At 41.0% G+C, this 18622-nt stretch overlaps 1 protein-coding gene across 1 annotated transcript in view; it reads left to right on the forward strand.

The window, feature by feature from the left end:
• GPC6 (glypican 6) overlaps positions 1–18622 on the forward strand; it is a 1121514-nt gene that overhangs the window by 514905 nt on the left and 587987 nt on the right. The gene's annotated exons all lie outside the window — the stretch shown is intronic.

Here is an 18622-nt window from a genome sequence, read left to right on the forward strand (position 1 = left end):
ATGTCCATCGATATATTTAAAAAATACTGATCACATGTTTATCATTCATATTAACTCTAGAGATAATTCAGAAAAGTAATACAAAGCCTCAAAGTATTCATGTACCAATAGAGTACATCCCTTGCCTGAAGTCGCAGTAATGCTGAAACTCTATAGCAGGTAGATGGCCCTACATTTCATATTGTCCTTTACAGTCTGATGAGACCCAGCTTCTGTGATTCAGTTTCAGAGAAGTGGTTTTATTATCCCCCTGACACCCAACTGGCTTAGGTTAGTATGGTTAGTACGCAAGGTTTTTGCCCCAGTGTTTACTGTGTTCCTTTATTCTTTTCTTTATATAATGATTTTTATTTTTTCCATTATAGCTGGTTTGCAGTGTTCTGTCAGTTTTCTACTGTACAGCATTTTCTTTTTCTTTCCATTTTTTTTTTTTTAAAGAGTGGTGGGGAGCAATTCCTGGCCCTTTCGCTAAACAGAGTTGATGTGGTCCTTGTGATTGTGCAATTGTGAGTCTAACAGTTGGAGATGACCTCCTTCGCTGACTTCTCCAGGGGTGCCATGCACTTACCTTAGAGCTTATGTCTGAGAAATGACAACCTGTGTGATCTGATGGTCAGTGAGACTCTTCTGCTCTTTAGAGAAAGACTATTCTGGGCTTTTCTTTAGATCTCCCAGATGTGTGCACATGCTCCCCTGGAGCACAAAGACGTCACCACTCTTCTCCGCTGGTAGAGTTCGTTGTTAAAGGTTGAGAACATTTCATGTTCCTTATAAATCTGAGGAATACAGGTTATCTTACAAAGAGGGAACCACCTCGATACACACACAGAGGAGTATCAAGATCAGGAAAGATACGTCAGAGTAAGGCAAAAGTAGTTCAAAAGCATTAATTGCATGTACAAGTCATTAAGAATAAAGAAGAAAACCAAGATTAAAAAAAAAAAAAAAACCCGACAGTGAGCTTTCTCAAAAAGAAAGAAAACATCTATCAAAAAAATCAACTTAGATGTGTGTGTGTGGGGGGGGGTATATAAATGTGAGTATCAAATTCATTAAATGAAAACTTAAAGAGAAAAAAAAGAAGCCAAGAAACAAATGTCCCTGAAGGGACATCACCATAGGCTACACACATACCCAGTTACAGCTGCTGCTCCCCCTCCCCCCCATATTAGATTCCATTAGTTATTGTAAACAGTTATCTCAGCCATCATGTGCATTTATTTTTTCCAATCTCTTCATCTTCGAATGACCTCCTGGTTTAGCTGGATTGTTAAAAACAGCATAGAAGCTTGCTCTATACTGGTACACAGCATTCTTCGATACTAAACAACTGGCCCTCTAGCTATATGAAATTTCATTAAATTGTCCTTATTTTCTTAACATTAAAAAAATGTCTAGGAGGTAATTTCTACCCTTATCTAAGGCCACTCGTGTTAAAAATTTGACATCGTTGATGTTTGAAACAAGTCTTAGAGCAACTGAATAACCTACATTTTATCTGTATCTTTGAATCTTTATTTTGGGCATCACCTTTAAGTTTCTTTGTTATACTGCTGCTTATCATAGTAAAAATTTATTAACACCAAATAACTGGATTTTATTTGATATGGTAGAATTTTTGTTTCTGGTTGAGTGTGACCTTAGTGACTAAAAGTTTGCATTTTGATGACCTATGTGTGTGAAGTACTGTTATAGGCACAGCATAAAAATGTGCCCATAAAACAGACAGACAAACCTATTTTCAAGGGTCTTAGTGGCTAAAAGAAATACATCATGATGCTTTCTTCAATTGTTTCTTCTTTGCTAACAAAAGGCTTTCACAAGCATTGTTTTGGTCCAAGGAAGACTGGAGGAATCATTTCTATTTTGTAGATGAAAAGTAAGGACATTGCTTTTCATGTGTGTTTCTGAACATTGTTCGGAAACAATTAACCGGCTTACCCAAGATAAAAGATGGCTATAGGAGGAGCCAAGATTTGGACATTGTACACGCCCAGGATCCTTTATCCTACATTCCATCCCTGGAATTTGAGTCCTGAAAATTTATGCATTAGAAGCATTTGAAACTGTCCCTATAAGAAAAGTAGGAAAGAGGGGCAAAGGCCGTTGATGAAATAAAAAGTAGACTTATGCGGTTGGTTCTACAGATTAAGACGGTGCAATCTTCTCAGAATATCTGAGACTACCTTTTTGAGCCATAATATTGGATATGGGACAGATGAACCAGGCTAATACATCAACAAAAATCTTATCCCTGTCTAAGTGTATGCACCAATAAAATATGTTTTACTTTTAGAATCAGGACTTTTTGAAAAATCTCTGTGTATATGTGTGTGTGTGTGTATAGAGAGAGAGAGAGAGAAAGAGAGAGTAAAAAAACAGATAATAAATGCTGTGGAACCACCACTCATCACTGATATTCTCCCAAGCCACTTGCATTATCCCGACCTATGCTGAAAGGTCCGTCTTCTCCCACCCATCACACCTACATTCCATTATAGATGCTACAAGCCTGTCAAACATATTCATGCTTCTATGATTTTAGTGATTCTGTTCCCTTTTCCTAGAATCATTTGCTGCTTATTGCCACTTACTTGAAAGCAATTCATTCTTCAATATCATTCTCAATAGCCCAACTAGAATTTCTTCCACCTCTTTGTCCCTATAGCATGGGGTTTTATACCCAAAAAAAACCCAAAAAGTACATATTATACTCCCCCAATAATTTGTTGTAAATGTTCCAGGGTCGTTGGACAGAATGTATAATCTTCGCCTTGGTGTCCCTAATATGATACCACGTAGGTCATGTATTACCTGTGATTGAATATCTAACAGAATCAAGCAGAGATGATCAGGAGAGTGGGGTGGAGTTTGAAATGGGGTGACAGAATGATCAACTTGATTCATGACCTAGAAAGAATGATTTTCCTGGGTTCGAGAACTGTTGGAAGTTTCCTGTGGGTCCAGCTTACAAAATGATGAGACATGAATATTTGCCTCTACTTTATTGGACCAGAGCCACACTGTAGAGACTTACTGGCTCTTGGGTGCTTCCATTTAAACTATCCTGTACCCATGGGGCCACTAAGCGACAGAGAGGTGGGGAAATATCCATTTATGTAACACATCCCTGCTGACTGCACATTCTTCACCCTCTTCCTCGAAACACGGGTTTATACAGCCATAGCCCTTCTCACACTGAAGTCAGACTAGAGCACATACCTTGCAGCGTCTCTGCCAGATGCAGAAGTAAGTTCCTAAGACCCAAGTTTATTTGAGTTCATTTTATCTGTTTCAGGGTGTCATTCCTCAAGGCTCTTCTTCTGTTGCCATTCCCTTTTTGTCCCCATGTCCCTAACAGAAGGGGCCTGTCATATGTGTATATGCTTAAAGAGAAATTTTTAAAGTTGCTTCAAATTCTTAGTGATGCGGCTCTGTAAACTGGAATTACAGTCAAATTAATGGAGTTTTTTTCCCATCGAAATGGGTAGAGGATTGTGCTATAATGCCTTAACCCAGATACAAGCAACTGGAATAGAGACTGAGATTTCAGGGTGGGGGGACGGGGTGAGATGGCCACTGCAGGAGGACAGTGTTTCACGGAGGATACCAATTTAAAGTGAATTTTATGTAATAAACACATCGAATGGAAGTGGAAATAGCAAGGCACCTGGAAAAATTTGAGCAAAGAGTAAAGAGGTATAACAGAGAATTTGGGTTTAAGAATAACAAGTAATCGAATTCTCTTGGGGAGAGGATTTTGTAGGCGTTAACAAGGTGCTTTAACTAACAAGATGTCATTAATAGCAAGTAGGAAAAGGGCACCTTTCACGAGAAAGCCGGTGATTAGAATGTTAAAATTATGATTCTAGGTGACAAATCTGGCAGCATCAGAAGACTAGAAACAAGGGAATCATTTCAAAGCCTTTTGATTATCCAGACATGAGGGATAAGGGCCCGGAATTAGAATAGAAGGAAAGAAATATATTGTAGAGAATGTGATAAATGGAGTAGAAAGGATATAGCCTTTCAAAAAAATTGTATAAGTTTTAAAAACGTATGGCATTAGTTCTCAAAATCTGGCACATGTAATTATCCTCTGGGGGTTTGTTAACACGTTCAAGTGTGTAACTGCTTCTCAAGGCCTGGGGTGGGACTCATGAATTGGTATTTTAAGAGAATGGCTCAATTGTTCTGGCACAGGTGGTTCATAGATCCCAATTTGAGAAGGCCCAGCTTAATACCTATTTGAGGAAGGAAAGAAAACTACAGTGGGAAGGACCATCAACCAAGCCTGCTGTACAAACCTACGACTCCATGTTGGTTTGTTTTTGTCTTTTCAGGGCCGCACCCGTGGCATATAGAGGTTCCCAGGCTAGGGGTCGAATCAGAGCTGTAGCCACTGGCCTACGCCACAGCCACACCAGATCCAAGCTGCATCTGCAACCTACACCACAGCTCATGGCCATACTGGATCCTCAACCCACTGAGCGAGGGCAGGGATCGAGCCCGCAACTTCATGGTTCCCAGTCGGATTTCATTTCTGCTGCGCCACGACGGGAACTCCCCTCCACTGTTTGTTTTCTGACTGTAAACTTTATTCACTAGATCCTGCTTCATTTAATGGTCTTTACATGTTTCCTTGTAGTCGATTTACAGGATCCTGTCCATTTCTGCTGTTCAGAAGGTATATGTACACATACCCACCTATTCTTTTTCTCCCATTACCCTCCATCGTGTTCCACCACAAGTGATTTGTTCATTTAATATTGCTGAATACCTACAGAGGCCTCACGAATAAATCTTGAAGAGGAAGAGCCATGAGGGCGAGCTCACTCAGGATGTATATTCACATCCTGTAATAATTGGAGAGGCGTTATAACAAACGTGGACCTAATGCCTTGGCGCTCCAGGCTGACAGAGAGGGTTGGGATCCAGGATTCAGATACTCCTGCCGCAGCCATAGGTTTAAGTGAAAGAGGATGGAGAGGGAGGGGAAGAAAGTGCTGAAACAAAACAGCAGCAATCTCCCCCCAAAACGGAGATCGGAGATCGGAGAGGAAGAGGTAAAGGAACGAACAGCTCTAAACTGGAACTAGAGACAGCACCAGCCCTCCCTGGCCTGGTCACCAAAGGGAGAGGAAGTTCACAACTCAGACGGACCTCTTTTTTTGTTTCTTGTTCCAAAACACTAGGCTTTTTGATAACCAGACTATCTCCCATTATCACGACTATCATCTTATTTAAATGTTATATTAAATAAAAAGAAAACTAACGGATTGTCCATACGCGTGTCCAAGGGGTCTGCCTTATCGTATTCTTTTCCCCTTTTCACTAAGGAAATGACCTAAGCTATTAGGCACATACATGGCTACGATACGACATCAGCCAGTCAGCTGCAACATTTCCAGCTGAACAAAAAATCAATTTGTGAACCATTACAATGCAATAAAGCACTTGAAGACTGAAACCTTTTGTTCTGTCAAACATACAAGTTAATGAAATTATTTAAATACGTGTCGTTCAAAAACAGTTTTAAAATCCCTCACATGCTGTGTCTAAGAAACCTGGAGTCTGTTGGCAGGAACAGTTATACACATTGCAGACAATAAGAGGTTAATAAAGATTGTCAGTGAAACCTGAACTCGACTTAGTAAGTGGCACTGGATTAGCCTCTGCATTTAGAAAATGTGATATTACTTCCAACCTAGCGAGCCTATTATGTCTGCATCTTCTCAGATTTTTACATGGCCTTGAGCAATTTGGGCTGGAGCCAGATATAACATTTTTATTTCAGAAAATCACTTCCCATTGTTGTACATTTTAAGAATGTACTGAAAGGTACTTTCAAGTCTGAAAATATCAGTTTGATCCCACAGCAATGATACCTCACTTACAGGGGCCTTTATATAAACCACAATGTTTTCTTTTAACAATTAAACTATCTCAGGACTAGAAATACGTGCAAACTATGCTATTACCACATTTTAAAAAAACAAAACTTTTTTAAAAAAATAGTGTAGTTTATCTAACCCATGAAAAAGTCATATACTTTTAATACCCCCTCAAAACTGCTTTTTAGGACAGATGTTGGCAAACATTTTCTTTTAATTGTCAGAGAGTAACCGTGTTCAGCTTTGCTTTAGGGAACCAAAGGATCTCTCTTCCAACTAATGTGAATGAAGCCATCAACAATATATGAATACAAAATAATATAATATTCCAATACAGTTGTATTTATAGACATAGACAGTGGGCCAGACCTGGCCTGCAGTCTATAGTTTGCCAGCCCCTGTTCTGTAAGATTGTTTTTTTCTAACACGTCCGTAGGGTCAGTATGTTTGTAATTTAACAAATAGAATTATGTCCTGTACCCTTCACTGCAATATCACGACAGTCACCTGTTCCAAGTTATGAGCAGGGCCCAGTTCTGAGACTTTCATTTTAAAAAATGAAAGAAATGTAGAGCTGGCACAGGTTTGGGCATCACTGAGCAATTCTCTAAGACATAGGGGAGAGCTGGATAGGTTCCTCCTTCTGGTAGATAACAGTGGAGTATATTACAGCGTTGCAAATGGTAACTTGGAAAAATACCATTGACTATAAAACCCTGTCTTGTCTGTTCTTCACCACTCTTCAGACAACCTGCAAACCTTGTCTGCCTGACAAACTTCCATTTCTTCTCCAGGCGGCTCTCTCGCTAACCCTCCTCCTGGACTAAGATCCCTCCCAAGGGCCTTGATTCCTATGGGCAGTTATTAGGCCCCATTGTACTCTCTTGCATGCAGGGCAATGATAGAGCAGGAGACTGAGGCCACATCTACTCGTGATTTGGGGAACGAGGAAGGGGGTTTATACCAGGAGGTAGAGAACATCTTAAGGTTCAGATTTTATGGGGGAGGTGGCCCCCCAAAGTGGGCTGGCTAGTAAATTGGATGTGAGAAGAGGGAAAGGAGGCAAAATCAAGGAGCGCGTCAGGATTTTAGGCTTCAACAACTGGGAAGGGGGTGTGCTAGCGTGTGACAAGGCCGGTACTGAGACCTGGGAGGGAAAATTAAAATTCTGTTCTGTCTCCTTTACTTGAGATGCCTAACTGGTGAGGATATTGAGGAGGTTATCAGCCCTCAGAATGGGGGACAGGAAATGAGTAAGGGCCCCTGCGATGTCTGAGGCTGCCCATAATCTCTGAGAATTCACTGTGTGCCCCTCCTATGCCTGTTGCCAAGCCAGGGCTCTTAGGAGGATTGAAAATAATAATAATACTGTAATTACAGGTATGTTTAGTTGCCCTTGCAAGCAGCTAAACATACCTGTGATTGCAGTATTGTACTTAAATATTTCAGGGTTCAGCCATGCAGTATAAAGTTAAATGCTGATGTATGCAACGAAGCCTAGGGTTGTTCAGAGAAAGCTCTGGGAGCTCAGCCCTGGCGATGAGCAGGTAGACGACCATGGACTTAAACTGAGTGGCTCCAAGGAACATGTGATTTGATTGAGCTTAGGACAAGCAACAGCCCCACAACTCTACTAATAAAGGAGTAGCCAGGAGAGATGTGAAATCAAGAACAAGTGAGAGCTTTGGTTGTAAATCTTAGGAATAAGAAGAAACATACACTCCTTTTCCTTATTCTCATTTGGGTTGCCCATGGCTGGAAAGAAAGAAGGTAAAACTCTTTGAAAATATATCTTTAAAGCCTTTTTGATAAAGCAGCCAAAAGATTTAGACCATGTAAACATGTCTTGTCAAATCAGTCACTGAAAATGTGACGTGTGTGATGCCATGTGTAAAGATCAATAGTAAAAGCAAAGGTAGGCTTTAGGTGAAAGAAGGTGACACTACCATATTCCACCTATCACGAGGTATTTTTCTGAACCAACTCTTAAAGGCAGTCATTAATACATAAGGTATGCCCAGTTAGGAGTCAAATGATTGGAAGGTTTTGGAGGACTTTCAAACAAGGTAGTAGATAAGTACCACTCAATTTACAATCTTGAAACAGAAGATTATTTCCCATTGGGAAATGTGTATTTCATTTTTATAAAATAGAGCATAACATTTGGGGGTTAATCTCTGTAAACGTGAATACTACACATTATAGTATATTTATGTTACATGTAGATTTACATAGAAAAGATATAAGTGGTCTAGGCTCCAATCCCAAGGAGCTAGAAACCTATAAGGAAAGCCTTAGGTTCGAAGCTATCAGAAGAAAATAGAGCAGATGTGTAATTGGTAATTCAGGTTTCAGTTATTAAGCATTAAGGGGTTATTGGTGAGTTAGAATAGTAAGAACATGTTTTGGAGGAGTTTTTAATCACATTGTGTTACGGGAAATCCTAAGAGTTTATATAAAGTGCTCTTGGAAACCACAATGTAAAAAAAGTAGTTGAAAAAGAAAGACTTCCATGAGTTCCACCACCAAAACAATGGCAAATTATTGATCGTTTTTGCAGATAGAATAACTTCATTAATGATAAGCAAATCAGAATATTTTCCCAACAGATGGACCAACCTAAAGCATGGACATATCTGATATTTGTTCGGTGAGACCAAGATGTACTACAGGTGAAAAATAGGTCCCAGATCATTGATGGTGTTTTCATTTCAAAAGAATATGTATATTCGTGTATATATACATGACTGGGTCACTTTGCTGTACATCTGAAATTGACGGAACACTGTAAATCAGCTATAATGGGAAAAAGTAAAAATCTTAAAAACATCTCTATGACAATTGTGTTGACGATTTAATTGAGGTTATATTAAACATAAAAAGCAGTAGAAGGTACTTGATCATTTTTTTTTAAAGTAATGATCATTTTTTAAAAAAACACTATCAAAAAGTGTTGATACATCAGCACCATCATCAGGTCTGGCCGAGGTCTCCTGTACGTCAGAGCTTCCTTCGCCAAATGGTGACAGAGTCCAGTGATAGACATTAGGGAGAAATAGCTCCTATATTTATAACCGACTGTCTCTTTGGGGTCAAGAATACGACTCATATCTACCCTTTCACTTCTAGATGGCTTCCTTCTTCTGGATATCTCCCTATAATCCACTTTTATTAAATAAATTTATCCTATGCCTAATATATATTCAAAGCATTACTTGAGGCAAAAGAGGATACTAAGATGAGTAAGATACAGTCCTGGAGCTCAAGGAGGGGCTCCTCTAGCCAAGGAGGCAGCATATTCACATTATAATGCAGCCTTTTAAGTACAAAGGATGAAACAGTAGATGCTAAGTGAAGAGGGAGCCGGTCTGCCCCATGGGGCGCTTTGGAGCCCAGCCTTCATGTGTGGAAAAGTTTTACAAGGAGCCACCAAGAGCTGCTTTTAAAGATTATTCTAAGCACACGGAACAGCAACGTGTTTGCTTTGAATCCAGCTATTTCAGAAGGCAGTTGTAAGAAGTAGTTTCGAAATAGTTTTTAAAAAGGGAAACTAGTGAGAAGCCTTATAACCCCTTGCATTTCTATTTCCAGTAAAATTTAAACATTACCTCCACAAGCTTCAATCAATTCATTGATGAATGAGCAATAATATCTGTGATTATCAGTACGCAATGATGCTTCTTGATTCACGTGTACTTTATTCATCCATTCAAAAATAACACTGGGTGGCTACTGTATGCCAGAGAATTTGCAGGCTAGAATTGAAGAAACAATCCCTGTCGTATTGAAGCCTATAGCACAAGAAGAAACAGGAGTTCCCCTCGTGGCGCAGCAGAAATGAATCCGCCTGGGAACCATGAGATGGCGGGTTCGATTCCTGGCCTCGCTCAGTGGGTTAAGGATCTGGCGTTGCCATGAGCTGTGGGCATAGGCTGCAGATGCGGCTCGGATCCCCCGTTGCTGTGGCTGTGATATAGGCTGGCAGCTGTAGCTCCCATTCGACCCCTAGCCTGGAAACCTCCATATGCCACGGTTGCAGCCCTAAAAAGCAAAAACAAAAACCAAAACCTTTTCTTTTACTTTGTTTTTTCCTTTTAAATCAGTGCTATTTAAAGAGATGTTCACTTGCAAAAGATTCAAACATTTCCTAGGAAGGTGTAAATTTTTTCCTAAGGCCTATTAATTGAGGTAGCACTTAAGTCAGCATAGCTATTGACATTTTAAGGTGAAAGGCATATTGTTATTGTACACTTATTTCCAAAGAAATTCAGCAAGAAATAGTGTTTAACACCAATGCTTATATTTGAAAATACTACTAAACAGTGTTAAATGGAACCTGACAAAAATAATCCCATCTCCACACCAGCCGATTTTGTGTTCCATAGCACATTAATTAAAACGTGAAAACATCTTGAAATATGTGACTCTGATGTTTGTTTTGTTAGAAGAAAATATGAAAACCAGTGTTGACACTCTGAGTCTGTTGACAGACTTAGATTCCAAAACAGTTGAGAGACTGTTCCTGCAGTAGAACATTTAAGAAGAGTTCAGAGGGACCCTAAGCTTATTTAGATCTTGATATTGAAAACAACAAAGGGTGAAACTGACCATCTGTTACTCTTCAGTCATTCTGTTCACATCGCTGTCCCTCCCCAGGAGTGGCTGGAAATTAATTTCCCATTCGTAGTCTTCTTCCCTAAGGATTCTACCCAGGGGACGAGACAGAATTGTGAAGTTTTGTTTTCATTTTCTTCAGAAACATTTTCTAAAGAATCACCTGTCAGGAAGTTCCTGTTGCGGCTTAGTGGGAAATGAATCCTACTAGTATCCAGGAGGATGCAGGTTTGATCCCTGGCCTCACTCAGTGGGTCAGGGATCCAGCGTTGAGCTGTGGTGTAGGTCGCACACCTGACTTGGATCTGGCGTTGCTGTGACTGTGGCATAGGCTGGCAGCTGTCGCTCTGATTCGACCCCTAGCCTGGGAACGTCTGTATGCCACAGGTGTGGCCCTAAACCACCCCCCCCCAAAAAAAAATCAGCTATCAAGTTTTGAGTTGTACAAATGCAATGTGGCAAACACAACCACGAAAAGCAATCCTCTTCTTTCTAAACCATTTTCAAAAAACTATCAAGGAGGAAAATTAACAAGGGAAACATAACAGCAGAGGTGTTCTGTCCTCTTTCTAGAGTTGAGGAGCAGAAGAAAGTCCTTCCGTGCCTTTATGCAGGTCATATCTTATTCTTGGCTGTGTGGCCCCCTCCCTTAGTTTTCTCTCTTTCTTTTTTTTTTTTTTTTGTCTTTTTGCCTTTTTGAGGGCTGCTCTGGCGGCACATGGAGGCTCCCAGGCTAGGGGTCCAATCAGAGCTGTAGCCACCGGTCTATACCAGAGCCACAGCAAAGCAGGATCCAAGCCGCATCTGCAACCTACATCATAGCTCATGGCAACGCCGGATCCCCAACCCATTGAGCAAGGCCACGGACCGAACCCGCAACTTCATGGTTCCTAGTCGGATTCGTTAACCACTGCGCCACAAAGGGAACTCCCCCAGTTTTCTCTGATTTCTAACTCTCAGGTGGAGTAACACTTCAGTGGTTTTCCTGCCTCCTCTCAAGCTGCATAATCAGGACCGCAGGCGTTTTACAGTGCTGCTTCCCTCTTGCCAAAGGAAAATTAGGCTGCATAATGATGAGGAAACCTTGCAGGGGGAAACCAGTCTTCCCATGAATTCTTTTTTTTTTTTTTTTTTGCTATTTCTTTGGGCCGCTCCCGAGGCATATGGAGGTTCCCAGGCTAGGGGTCGAATCGGAGCTGTAGCCACCAGCCTACGCCAGAGCCACAGCAGCGCGGGATCCGAGCCGCGTCTGCAACCTACACCACAGCTCACGGCAACGCCGGATTGTCAACCCACTGAGCAAGGCCAGGGACTGAACCCGCAACCTCATGGTTCCTAGTCGGATTCGTTAACTACTGCGCCACGATGGGAACTCCCCCCATGAATTCTTAAGGGCAGGAGGCATATAAGATCTGCTGGTGTCGGAGAAAACATCCGGAGGACTTGATCGCCCAGACCAAACTAAATCAGGAAAATGGGTATATGGAGAGTAGAAGTGAGCTCCTCAGGACAGTCAGATTTAGTGGGAAATGAAAGGATTCATGCCTACATGTCCGGGAAAAATCATCTTGCGAGGAGTAATGACACCTGTGTTGCTCCTCACTAGCCATGTGACCTTGACAATTCAGCTTCTGAATCTTCTCATGTTTATCTGTCTCACCTATAAAGTGAGGAATACTATTGACTTGACAAGGTTATTGCTAAGATAATGTCAGGGAAATTGGTTTGAAATAATAGCCTATTAAAATTCGAAGCATTCTAGTCTAGGATATTTGTCTGTTAGATTATATCCTGAACATTTTGAAGAACCACAAATTCGTTTCTGATGTGGAGCCCATCTTTCTCCACCGTGGGGTATATAGCCTTAGAAACTTCTCTATGCCTTGATTGAATTGTTCAGCCATTGTCAACCGGGACCCTAAGTCATTCACTTAATGTAAGGAATTAATTCTAGCACGGTACAGGTTGAGTCCCATCCTTGGGAGAACTGCAAAAATAGCCCCTCAAATCCTATTTTTCATTCTGTGCTTCAGATGCATTATCTACTGAGAAAAGCTGTGAGATATTAAACTCTTTCTCTGTGAGTGGAAAAGTTAAAAGAAACCAGAAGATCAAATGAAAGATTTAAATATTTTATTTTATATCCCCTTGCTTTAGAATTTCAGAATGTCACTATTGACTTTTTTGGGTTGTGTGAATTCCTTGCTAAGAATATATACGAACTTTTGTATTTGTGTCTCTTGTGCATTCTGTTTTGTGCTGAGGGCTGGAGCAGGAAGAGAACTGCAAATGTTAAGAAGATATATCTTGTAATAATTACCATAGAGCCACAAACTTTTAATAATCCCTATTAGCTACTTTTATGATGGTGATGAAGATGATGGAGGGTCAGGACTCTAAAATACTAGCAATTATTAAATAAAAAGAAATCTAAGCTCTAGGGGTATTTTACATTTCCAGATTACCTTCTTAATAAACTGAGCAAATACACTGATTCGCATCTTTATGATACGAATCCACAATTTTATTTTTATTTTGCTAAGAAATGTGCAACATTCATTCTCACTTTATTAAGCCATTTTGCTGTGAATGTTGGCCAAATATTATAAAAACAAATGTCTTTTATATCCATTCATGTTTTTGTGTTTATTAAACATTGTCCATAGATCATGCATGTGTGAGTATGTGGGCATGGGTTTCGTGTAAGGATTATAAAATTATAATTTCAATAATGTAAATGAAAAATCAGGAGGCAAAAGAGAACTTGGCGCACAGTTAGGGAATTCGTGCGGCAATTAGTTTGACGTCCTTTCCACAATAGTTTCCGGCTTCAAATTTATGACGAATTTTAGGACAGTGTAAGGTTCAAAGAGAAACGGGCATTTAAAAGATGCCTGGAGAAAAATCAAATACGAATTTTATGAAATACTTCTCAGAACAATCATGGATTAGGAGATATTACTCTACGGTGATTCTCTAGGTGTGGTCCTGAACCAGCAGCATCAGCATCACGTGGGAGCTTATTAGACAAGTCAGTGCTCTGGTCCCGCCACACCTGGACTGAATCCGAAACTGGAGATGGGGCCCAGCCATCGTGTTGAACCAGCCCTACAGGTGATTCTGCCACATGCTTGAGTGTGAGAAGCACACACTTCTAGGACCAGGCCTCTCACTCACATTATCCTATGATCCAGGCTTTCTAGTTTAATACACACACGTCAGCACTTTAAGCACCGCATCTGGGGAAGAATTTGGAAAAGTGGGGAAGAACGCTCAGGCCACACTGAAAAAAATGTTGTATTACATTGACATCCGTAATTTAATGGGGGGGGGGGGAGATGTACCTGAGAATGCACATTTCTAGCTGAGGTCATGATTGCTCCTGTGACTCATCCATGGGCTGGTGAAATGTTTACAGCTTCCTGTAACACTGGAAGTGTCACTGTGTTCAAAGGTCTAAAGAAGGCAGACGAGATGCCCTGTTTAAAGCAGCAAGTACTGCTATAGAGTCACTCAGTTAAGAGAGAGCATTACGATGATTAGATTCAATTTGAGATTCTTTTAAATATTTAAAATATTCTCATTATTATTTATGCTCTTTGCTCATACTCGAAAAGGTATATCAGCCTTTGCCATCACCTCTGAGACTGGATCACATGGCGAATGGTAGCCACTCTATGCCAAAAGCTCCCAGCGTACAAACTACCTGATTTTGTTTAGGAAAGGGAGTTTTCCTTGAACTCAGCACACAAGTGGCATACATGTGAAAAATTCTTCTAAGAGCCATAGCAGAGCAGAGCCCCCTCTGAAAGTAAGGACTGTTAAACAAAATTCAACCCAAGTAAATTTGACCGACCTAACTGGCTTTATCGAACATATCATGAATCAGGAAGCACCCCATCTAGTGCAGAGAGGAACCTCCAAAGGGCTCAGAAAGGGAAGGCTTTTGAAAGGCAAGACAAAGTCATAAACCAAAAAAGATTATTTAGGCTTAGGTACCCTGCCTGTGCGGGACGATGGAAGGGTCTATGTGGCAGCTTACTTCATCTTCCTTTGGGGAAAGGAGAGGGCCCACGAGACAGGTGATCTCAGTGGTACCGACCAGAAAACTCCTGCCTGACCATTTAAGACTGAATGTCTAGGGGAGGGAAGGTTGAAGCTTCCATTAGGCTAGGTAGCTGGCCCAGTTTAATAGTGTGGCCTAGCATAAGTGTCTTTATTTTGGGCCTGTGGTTTTCTTTATTACAAGACTAACTACAACAACGAAAAGACTAGGGTGACTGAAAATATATAATTTCTTATAACCAATAGGTTTCTTATCGATGTTTGGCCAGGATACTTACAAGTAAAATAGAGATATTAAAGAGAAAAAGAAAAAAAAAAAAAGACGTATGCACACTCTATTACCTAAGCTATACTTGGATTTAAAACCTCTAGTTTGCAGGTAAGTAGGTACCCTTCCTGTTAACTGGGTTCAGGAAGGTTCTCGGTTGCCAATGACAACAAATCAGTCCCATCGGTGGAAGAGGCAGTGCACTAATGACGCAGCAGTTGTGTCAGGATGTTCATGTATGTGGAAGGGTTTTGAAAAAGCTAAGAACTTGATGTGGAAAGGCATCTGGAGCATTGATTTTGGATTATTCTAAGGGTCAAAAAGCCAGGGGCTTTGTTTAAAAAAAAAAAATGTCTAACTTCATATTAGCAGTCTCGTAATTGTGGATGTGTTTTCCATGTAATAGAGGAAAAAAAACAACGGAGTGAGTGTATGTTCATGAGAGTGTATTTTTTACACAACAACTGCTTCACTTTTACTGTGCTATTTTAATACTTTAGTATTTTAAGTAGTTCCCATTTTTCAACAAGAAATTATGTGTGTGATAAGCCTTGGACCTAGAAATCACAGTACTAATGGGCTTCACATCTGTTTTATCTTCACCGAAATGGTATGTTGACAGAAAACACTGTTGATGAAGTTTTTTTTGAGAAGATGGCAATCTGAACATACAAGCTTTAAAAATCTTAAAGGACAGTAAGGCTGGAAACACTTGTCCATTGATGGAAGGATTCAGAAGTAATTTCAAAAAATGGGGGGGGATGGGAAGGAAACTTCCTTCTGCCCAATAACATAACCTTTCCTCACCTTATTTTGAGAACAGGAATTTATTAGCTTTAACCTCTTCCTGGCCCCAAAGTGAAATCTATTGTTTTCAAAAGGGCTGAGAATCTGTGTGTACACAGAGGAAGAAAACACCTATTTGATTTCATGGTGGCAAAAGCTGGCATTTCCTCCAGCTTTGCCATTCCAAGAAGAGCTTAAGCTTTTTCATCCTAACTCTGAGGCACCGTCTTAATTTAAAATGTATGAGGTTTGCCCTGATGTGCTGTTGCATCAGTTTCTGGTATCAACAGAATCAAAGCCTCTAACTTTCTCAGACACAAAGGATTGAAGTGTGAATACCAGGTGAATTTTCACAAGTCAACCTTCCAGCAAAACAAAAAGCCAGGATAGCTCTGTCTGAAAGAAAAACTAGCCTCCCTAAGAAAAGATGAAGTTTTATTTCTGGTGTTCCTGGCAGTGGCCCAGAGGCTGGGCCATAATTATCATTCCAATTGTCATTTAATATGGAAGTATGTCTCAAGCTTTCTTTTGGAAATGAAATCTTTGAGGCTCCTCTGGTGAAAAGTTCTGATTCCCTAGGACTGGGTGGGGCCTAAGATGCTGCATTTCTAACAGCCTCCTGATGTGGGATGCTGCTGAACAGGTGTCCACATTTTGTCACACTGGGTACCAAGGGCATGTAATAGGTTGTGGCGATGCCCCCTTTTATACCATATTCAGAGGTCAGGCAAACCAAGGCAAAAAACCATTTGTGGGCAGATGTTTGGGTTTTTTTGTTTGTTTCCTGTGCAGTCTTCACATACATGCAATATTTAGAGGAAATTCTCATGAAAATGAGAATTCCTGGGCCTCTCTTTCCTCTTCTATAATTTGAGGCTTCTATGTTTTCCCCAGAGCTAGTATTTTATGATTCCATTAGGCACTGCGTAAATAGTCTATAAATAAATGAATGAGATGGGAATGGATAAATTTGGGGTCGCTAGGGTAATTACAAGGGGGTGATATCCTATGGTTTTCTGGTTATTACCATAGAGAATTTGGGACACATTTGAGTCACTTTATTAGCTGTGGGTAAGGGAGAATGCATGGGACAAAAGTATAAGAGCATGAGAGCGAAGGAGGGGGAGAAATATAACAGATCAACCAGGCAACATATGAAGGGTCAGCTTTAGAATGGAGACAGGACTTTAAGCTGAAACCAGTCCACAAGGTTTGCCTTTTCAGGGAGGGAGGCAGGGGGCGGGGGTGTTGACGTCATTGCTGTCGTTGTTTATCATCATGACAGAGAGTAAGTGACATTTTGAACATGGCCATGAAAATGTCTGGGTCTCAATTTCCAGTCGTTACTGGAAAAAAACCAAGTTTACAGGTTTTTTGTTTCTTTATGGCCACATCTATGGGAGATGGATGTTCCTTGGCCCAGGAATTGAATCCAAGCCCCAGCTGCAACCGACACCTCGGCCATGGCAGTGCTAGATGCTTTAACCCACTGTATGCAGCTGGAGATTGAACCTAGGCATCCTCAGCAACCCAAGCCTCTGCAGTCAGGTCCTTAACCCACCGCACCACAGAGGGAACTCCTAGTTTTGTTAGTTTTAACGAGAGGTACATTGAGGCCAGGGAATTGAGGCTGCGTTGGGAGGGGAGTGAGATTCTGGGGGACTGAGGTCAGAGAAAAGGCGGGAGAATCATGGATTATACATCCTAGGGGTTTGTACATCCCTGAAGGATTGTTGAAGTGGGGGAGTAGAAGAGAAGGGCTGGGGAGTCAGAGAGTGGAATGCTTGAAACTGAGATTCAGGAAGGGTAACCATTGCTTACCAGGGGAGGTCACATGATACCACTTCTCTGCTCCCAGGTGTTTTGAAGGAGATGAAGGCATTTTATTTTATTTTTTGTCTTTTTGCCTTTTCTAGGACCACTCCTGTGGCACATGGAGGTTCCCAGGCTAAGGATCCAATCGGAGCTGTAGCCACTGGCCTACACCACAGCCACAGCAAAACCAGATCCTTAACCCACCGAGCAAGGCCAGGGATCGAACTGCAACCTCATGGTTCCTAGTCAGATTCGTTAACCACTGAGCCACGACGGAAACTCCAGATGAAGGTATAAAAAGGAGAATCTTCACTGAAAACTTGGAAGATGTATTTTCTCAACCAGGACCGGACTTAAAACTGACATAGGTCATCTCTGAACCCAGTTACTTGACAGGTGTAAATGACATGTAGTCTTTGACAGGGCAGCTTTGAAATTGCAGCCACAAAAGGTGACACGAATTTGAATTTTAAACCCTGGAAAATTTGGTCAGCCATATGAAAACAAGATTTAATAAGCAGCAGATGCCATTTTGTCCAACTCTGTTAGACGTCGTGGTGCAGAAATATAGGCAGTGCGCCTCGTGCACTTGCTCTGCTGTGAGGGGCTGAATGGACTGTCGGCCACAACCACGCTACCTCTTCTGTGCAATAAGCCCAGCCGGCCGTGGGTGAAAGGTCATCAGAAACATGCACCCCCAGCATTGACGGTCATTTAGCTCTTAGGGGGACATGGTAGGAAAGGTTAGAGTTTCAGACACAAAAAGTTAGAAAGCTGCACAGTCTATCTTGGAGTAGTGCTTTTTCATTTCATGCCAACCCTCTGTGGTTACATTCTGTTCTTCCTCTGTGTGGAGTCGTCTCTCAGTGACTCACGTTTACAAAGTGCATGTACTGAAGCAACCATTAGTCTCTCTGAGAACCTGGACATTTCAGTAAGTCTTCATCTCTGACAGTTTGGTGGGTGTATATTTCAGGGACCTGGGATAAAGGCATACGTGTCCCACTTGCGTCACTTGTCAAAAAAATTGGACCTGCATGAAATCCTCCCTAATTTAATGTTCTTCCAATCTGAGTTATTTATTGCATATATTTATAGTGTGTGTGTATACTTATATGTGTTTATATGTATGTGTGTGTGTGTATATATATATATGTATATACACAGAGAGAAAGGGAGG

This window comes from Phacochoerus africanus, chromosome 13, assembly GCF_016906955.1.
Source record: "Phacochoerus africanus isolate WHEZ1 chromosome 13, ROS_Pafr_v1, whole genome shotgun sequence".
Lineage (NCBI taxonomy): Eukaryota > Metazoa > Chordata > Mammalia > Artiodactyla > Suidae > Phacochoerus > Phacochoerus africanus.